This window comes from Metopolophium dirhodum, chromosome 1, assembly GCF_019925205.1.
Source record: "Metopolophium dirhodum isolate CAU chromosome 1, ASM1992520v1, whole genome shotgun sequence".
NCBI lineage: Eukaryota > Metazoa > Arthropoda > Insecta > Hemiptera > Aphididae > Metopolophium > Metopolophium dirhodum.
In genome coordinates, this window is record NC_083560.1 from 156,535,991 (window position 1) to 156,543,490 (window position 7,500).

General features: G+C 60.7%; 2 non-coding genes across 2 annotated transcripts in view; both read left to right on the top strand.

The window, feature by feature from the left end:
• The first annotated feature begins 5,578 nt into the window (after positions 1-5,578).
• On the top strand, positions 5,579-5,736 carry LOC132937570 (5.8S ribosomal RNA). Its single transcript, XR_009663695.1, has one exon. It is a non-coding gene; the product is annotated as a 5.8S ribosomal RNA (ribosomal RNA).
• A 370-nt stretch (positions 5,737-6,106) lies between these two features.
• LOC132937695 (large subunit ribosomal RNA) overlaps positions 6,107-7,500 on the top strand; it is a 4,195-nt gene continuing 2,801 nt past the window's right edge. Inside the window, exon 1 of the ribosomal RNA XR_009663791.1 lies at positions 6,107-7,500. This exon is cut by the window's right edge and continues 2,801 nt beyond it. This is a non-coding gene — a ribosomal RNA (large subunit ribosomal RNA).

The following is a 7,500-nucleotide window of genomic DNA, read 5'->3' on the forward strand; positions in this document are numbered from 1 at the left end:
TGCCCTTCATCGATTGCCGATTTTTGTCTGGTCGGCGTTCGACGGGTGCGAGGTGGACTAACGTAAAGAATTATTACGTCCCGCGGACTCGGAGTGCCGTACGCGGAAATATTTTTCATCGACGGGCGAGGCGCGGAGTCGCCCTTGGTGCGCGGCGGCGTCCCCGTGACCGGATCCGTGGACACTGTGCCCTTCATCGATTGCCGATTTTTGTCTGGTCGGCGTTCGACGGGTGCGAGGTGGACTAACGTAAAATATTAATACGGCAAGTGGATGTGGTTTACCGGTATTATTCGGTGCGGGCATTCGGCGAGCACGTCCCGCGGACTCGGAGTGCCGTACGCGGAAATATTTTTCCTCGACGGGCGAGGCGCGGAGTCGCCCTTGGTGCGCGGCGGCGTCCCCGTGACCGGATCCGTGGACACTGTGCCCTTCATCGATTGCCGATTTTTGTCTGGTCGGCGTTCGACGGGTGCGAGGTGGACTAACGTAAAGAATTATTACGTCCCGCGGACTCGGAGTGCCGTACGCGGAAATATTTTTCATCGACGGGCGAGGCGCGGAGTCGCCCTTGGTGCGCGGCGGCGTCCCCGTGACCGGATCCGTGGACACTGTGCCCTTCATCGATTGCCGATTTTTGTCTGGTCGGCGTTCGACGGGTGCGAGATGGACTAACGTAAAGAATTATTACGTCCCGCGGACTCGGAGTGCCGAACGCGGAAAAATTTTTCTTCGACGGGCGAGGCGCGGAGTCGCCCTTGGTGCGCGGCGGCGTCCCCGTGACCGGATCCGTGGACACTGTGCCCTTCATCGATTGCCGATTTTTGTCTGGTCGGCGTTCGACGGGTGCGAGGTGGACTAACGTAAAGAATTATTACGTCCCGCGGACTCGGAGTGCCGTACGCGGAAATATTTTTCCTCGACGGGCGAGGCGCGGAGTCGCCCTTGGTGCGCGGCGGCGTCCCCGTGACCGTGTCCGAACCACCGCGTGTGAAAATTCGATTTTTTTTTTTCACTCGACGTCCTCGGTTATTCGTCGGTGCCGGGGTGGTGCACATGACGGCAGCCCCGGCGATGTCCGTCGACACGATTTCGAATTCAACTTTTCGAACGTAGTTTTTCCGTGTGCAATAACTCGTTAACCGTTGGTTCGATCTCGACGTACCCGAGACGTGTTCACGTCGTACGTTCCGAGTACTATAGGACACCGGTGTCCGCGACATTTAAATCGGTAATCCTTTATCCGCGGCCGTACCGCTACGCACGGAGATAGACCGATATTTGATTTTCGCTTAACCGCTACGCACTGTGATTGACTGTATTCCGACGGCGGGGTCTCGGTCAACCGTTTTCACGGTTTGCCGGTGACATCGACCGTACCGTTCATCACGGGCAGACCGCAGAGTCGTTGTCCAGGGATATCCCCCTTTGCCGAAAACCTTTACCGCGTAGAATTTCTGCGCTGACCGCGACGTTACAGGGGTGATTACCGTCGCCGAGCTGCGCGCCCGCCGTACCGTCTCGTCGCACGGACCACCGTGTGTGAAAATTCGATTTTTTTTTTTCACTCGACGTCCTCGGTTATTCGTCGGTGCCGGGGTGGTGCACATGACGGCAGCCCCGGCGATGTCCGTCGACACGATTTCGAATTCAACTTTTCGAACGTAGTTTTTCCGTGTGCAATAACTCGTTAACCGTTGGTTCGATCTCGACGTACCCGAGACGTGTTCACGTCGTACGTTCCGAGTACTATAGGACACCGGTGTCCGCGACATTTAAATCGGTAATCCTTTATCCGCGGCCGTACCGCTACGCACGGATTTTGTGATTTTCGCCTAACCGCTACGCACGGTGATTGACGGATTTTCGATTCTCGGCTAACCGCTACGCACGGTGATGGCGAAGTTCCTTCGACTCGGGTGTACCACTACGCGTGAATACCCCCGTCGCACATTGTGAAACTCGAGATTTTGTAAATTTGTGAGCGACTCGGTCGTCGGCGTTCCGCCGGCGTCCGATCGCCAATCACGTACGACAGCAAAGCCACGGGCGACGCCGAAGCCGACGCGTCCATCGCCGCGCACCGGTCTGCCCCAGTCTTCGGAATGGTCAGCAATCCAGTGCCCTTCGATGGTATCCGTCCAAGTTTCGGCGACCGACCCATCTCGCACGCCGAGTGGCAAAACTCAACCGGCGTCGCAGGCCCGCCTTCCGGTGGGCCTCCGACGCGCAAATCGTTTTTTTCAAAAATCGATGACGACTCCCGTTACCGTTCCGCAAGTTACGAGCTCTCGACGCCAAAACATTCCCGCCGCGGCCGGCCATCGTCGCCGTGCCCGGCGGTCGCCGGGGCGAAGCCCCGGGACGACGGACTTCGCGTCGCGTCCCGGCTTCCCCCACGATCTCGGCTGGGGGCCGTTATAAACCTGGCGAGAGGCGCTAGCGCGGTAATTCTCCGTCCGCTGAAAACGGACGGCGTACGCGCTAACCCCGACTCTCGTCAACGCACGGGTCACGTCGCGTCGGGCGAGCGCTCGCTCTCCGCGTGTGTTCGGTCTACCGCACGCGACCGCCGCCGCAGTCGCCCCGCGTTCTGCGGGTGCTCAGTGCGGCGCTCGCGTCGACCGAAGCGCGCGGTTTACGGGCGCCCGTCCGCGCACGTATCCCACTCGAACCGCGGTCGGTCGTGCGCCGTGACCGTATACCGGTCACGGTCGTTTCGACCTTCCTCGGCGTCGGCTCGCCCACGGGCGGACCGGCGCTCGGACGCACGCGTCCCGAGACGAGTGTCCGCGTCGTCGTCGCCCCTTGGTCGGCGTCGCCGCGGGGATCCGTCACGGGACGCAGTTGTTGTAAAACCGAGATCCCTGGTTGATCCTGCCAGTAGTCATATGCTTGTCTCAAAGATTAAGCCATGCATGTCTCAGTGCAAGCCGCATTAAGGTGAAACCGCGAAAGGCTCATTAAATCAGTTGTGGTTCCTTAGATCGTACCCAAGTTACTTGGATAACTGTGGTAATTCTAGAGCTAATACATGCCGACAGAGTTCCGACCGTCGCGGCGCCCTCGGGCGTCGCTCGCGGGAGGAACGCTTTTATTAGATCAAAACCGGCCCGTCGCGGCGCGCTTCGTGCGCGTCCCGATCGCGGCCCGCGCAAAGACCTGGTGACTCTGAATAACTTCGAGCTGATCGCACGGTCTCCGTACCGGCGACGCATCTTTCAAATGTCTGCCTTATCAACTGTCGACGGTAGGTTCCATGCCTACCGTGGTGGTAACGGGTAACGGGGAATCAGGGTTCGATTCCGGAGAGGGAGCCTGAGAAACGGCTACCACATCCAAGGAAGGCAGCAGGCGCGCAAATTACCCACTCCCGGAACGGGGAGGTAGTGACGAAAAATAACGATACGGGACTCATCCGAGGCCCCGTAATCGGAATGAGAACACTTTAAAACCTTTAAACGAGGATCAATTGGAGGGCAAGTCTGGTGCCAGCAGCCGCGGTAATTCCAGCTCCAATAGCGTATATTAAAGTTGTTGCGGTTAAAAAGCTCGTAGTCGGATCTGTGTCTGGGCGGTGCCGGACCACCCTGGCGGTCCGTCGTGTCGCGGCCGGCCGTGTCGCGGGACCACGTGTCCCGTCGGCGCGGTCGTCGTCGCGCTCGTCAGCCGTCTCGGGGTGTTAGTTACCGGCACGTCGGCCGGACGTATTGTCGGCAGGCGGACACGTGTCTCGGGCTTCCGGCGCGCCGCGCGGCCACGCGTCGCGCGGCCGTCGGGGTTCGACGACGGCGGCCGCCTACTCCAATCTTGCTGCGCGGTGATCTTCACCGATTGCCGTCGGCGGGCCGACACGTTTACTTTGAACAAATTAGAGTGCTCAAAGCAGGCTCAAATCTGGCGGGGCGGCTTCACGGCCGTCTCGTCAAAAGGCCCTGAATACTGGTCGCATGGAATAATGGAACAAGACCTCGGTCCCGCGCATCTCCGCCCTTCGCGGGCGCGCGAAATCGCCCTCCGGGGCGTTTCCGTGCGCGGGCCGCCGGGCCGCGGGCGCCAGTCGCCCGCGCGTCCCGCCGGGCCGGTTTTCGGGACCGGAGGTAATGATCAACAGAGACGGGCGGGGGCATTCGTACCGAGACGTTAGAGGTGAAATTCTTGGATCGTCTCGAGACGAACTGACGCGAAAGCATTTGCCAAGTACGTTCTCGTATGATCAAGAACGAAAGTTAGAGGTTCGAAGGCGATCAGATACCGCCCTAGTTCTAACTGTAAACGATGCCAGCTAGCGATCCGCCGGCGTTTCATTAACGACCCGGCGGGCAGCTTCCGGGAAACCGAAGCTTTTCGGTTCCGGGGGAAGTATGATTGCAAAGTTGAAACTTAAAGGAATTGACGGAAGGGCACCACCAGGAGTGGAGCCTGCGGCTTAATTTGACTCAACACGGGAAACCTCACCAGGCCCGGACACCGGAAAGATTGACAGATTGAGAGCTCTTTCTTGATTCGGTGTGGGTGGTGGTGCATGGCCGTTCTTAGTTGGTGGAGCGATCTGTCTGGTTAATTCCGATAACGAACGAGACTCTGTCCTGCTAACTAGGCGGGTAACCCCGGGTCGGCGTGTGCGCGGCGCGGGCGGTTTCGGCCGTTCGTGTTCGCGTACCCGTCGGCTCGGCCCGGTATCCCCGAACGCGTTCGCCCGTCGTCCACGGCGGTCGTCGAGCGCGGCCGCGCCATCCGCGTCCCGGCGTGCGGCGGGCGTGTGTCGGCCGGGGGGCAACCTCCGGTCGGCGCGCGTCCGTCGTGCGTCGGGCTCCGTGGTGAAGCGCGCCGTGTTCGCGGCCGTCGCCGGCGGATCACGATACGTTACTAGGGCTACCGCCGGCTCCCAGGAGCTTAAACTCTTCTTAGAGGGACAGGCGGCGGACGAAAATAGCCGCACGAGACTGAGCGATAACAGGTCTGTGATGCCCTTAGATGTTCTGGGCCGCACGCGCGCTACACTGAAGGAATCAGCGTGTGTTAACATTCCTGGGCCGACAGGCTTCCGGGTAACCCGCTGAACCTCCTTCGTGCTTAGGGATCGTGGCTTGCAATTTTTCCACGTGAACGAGGAATTCCCAGTAAGCGCGAGTCATCAGCTCGCGTTGATTACGTCCCTGCCCTTTGTACACACCGCCCGTCGCTACTACCGATTGAACGGTCGCATTGAGGTCTTCGGAGTGGACGCGCGTTATTCGGCCCCCTCGGGGGCTGGGTCGTCGCGCGATCGCGAAGATGACCGAAATCGGCCGTTTAGAGGAAGTAAAAGTCGTAACAAGGTTTCCGTAGGTGAACCTGCGGAAGGATCATTAGAGACGGGCCCGCGGTACCGGCAGCACTTGCCGGTCTCGCGCGCGCCTAATCCGACCCCGTGGCCGCGTGCGCTCGCGACTAGCTCGCCGACCGCCCGCGCGCCGCGACCCCCGACCGAGCGTCGACCGAAAGATGGTTAACGTCGAAAGACCATACGGGCCCCGCCGTGCGTCCGCGCACGGCGCGTGGCCGGTAGAAGTTTCGTCGACAAAAAAAAACACCCGACCCCGAACAGCGGATCACTTGGCTCGTGGATCGATGAAGACCGCAGCTATCTGCGCGTCGTCGTGTAATCCGCAGGTTATACGAACATCGACCAGTCGAACGCACATTGCGGCCTCGGTGACCCGCGGGTCCCGGGCCACGCCTGTCTGAGGGTCGTATACCGGATACTCGGCCAGACCGATGCGCCGCCGGCAGGCGTCCGACGGCGGCGGCAGTCCTCCCGGGGACTGTCCGCCCGCCCGTCGGCCGCTCCGGTGGTGCGAGATTGGCGGTTCGACCGTGGAAAACCGCGCTCGCGCGGCCGCCTCCGGTCGTCCGCCCAAGTTGTGACGGCAAACAGTCACGGGTTCTCGCGTCGTCAAACGGCACGTCCCCGTCCGCCCGCCGCGCGAGAGCGCGGCCGGGTCGGCTGAGAGTCCACGGACCTCTCCGGCTTCCGAGACGCGGACGCGGACGGTCACCGTACGGGCGGAGCGCGGACCGCAGGCTGCCGTGTAATTTAAAAAAAAAAAAAACCGATACGTTCCGACCTCAGATCAGGCGGGACTACCCGCCGGATTTAAGCATATTAATAAGCGGAGGAAAAGAAAACAACCGTGATTCCCTTAGTAGCGGCGAGCGAACAGGGAAAAGCCCATCGCCGAATCCCGCCGCGCACTTTTGTGTCGCGGCACCTATGGGAGTTGTGGCGTACGGGCCGGCCTCGTTGCCGGGGCGCACGTGACGGTCCAAGTCTCCCTTGAACGGGGCCATGGCCCGCAGATGGTGCCAGGCCAGTAGAGGCCGTCACAGCGTTCCGGGATCGGACCGCGCCTTCGAGTCGGGTTGCTTGAGAGTGCAGCCCGAAGTTGGTGGTAAACTCCATCTAAGGCTAAATACGGCCACGAGACCGATAGTTTACAAGTACCGTGAGGGAAAGTTGAAAAGAACTTTGAAGAGAGAGTTCATAAGAACGTGAAACTGTTCGGGTGTAAACGGACAGAGCCCGCGAGTCCCCGCCGGGCGAATTCACGGTCGGTCTAACCGCCGGCCGGATCTTTCGCTCGGTTAGCGGACGTCGCGACCCGTTGGGCGCCGGCCGAAGGGCTTGGGTGGCGTTCGTCGCGGCGGTTGCGTTTCGGCGTGACCGTTCGCGCCGAACCCTGGTGCTCCTGGTCGGCTCGCCCGACGGCAAGAACCGTCGACGCGGCCCCGTCGCAGGCGGGGTCCCGTCGGTCGGCGACGATTTCGGGCTACTTTCCGACCCGTCTTGAAACACGGACCAAGGAGTCTAACGTGTGCGCGAGTCAACGGTGATCTTACGAAAAACCACGTTTGGCGCAATGAAAGTGAACCGTTTACGGTGCGGACGATGGCCTAGCGACCGAACCCACCGGCGTTCAAAGTCGCGCTGGTCCGCAGTCCGGGGGCGTCTTCGCCAGGTCGGCTTCGGCCGTCCGAGGGCGCACCCTTAGCGCACACGTTGGTACCCGAAAGATGGTGAACTATGCCTGGCCAGGATGAAGTCAGGGGAAACCCTGATGGAGGTCCGCAGCGATTCTGACGTGCAAATCGATCGTCTGAGCTGGGTATAGGGGCGAAAGACTAATCGAACCATCTAGTAGCTGGTTCCATCCGAAGTTTCCCTCAGGATAGCTGGCGCCGATGTGTCCCGCCCGTTCGCGGGCGTACGGACGCCGGTGGGACTCCGCGCTGTACGGCGCGGTAACAACACGCTCGTAACACGGAGGATGTCTCATACGGTAAAGCGAATGATTAGAGGACATTGGGGCCGAAACGACCTCAACCTATTCTCAAACTATAAATGGGTGAGATCGCCGGCTTTACCTGGTACACCGCGTGAACCGCGTGCGAAGCCGGCGACGGAACCCTAGGCGCTTAGTGGGCCATTTTTGGTAAGCAGAACTGGCGCTGCGGGAT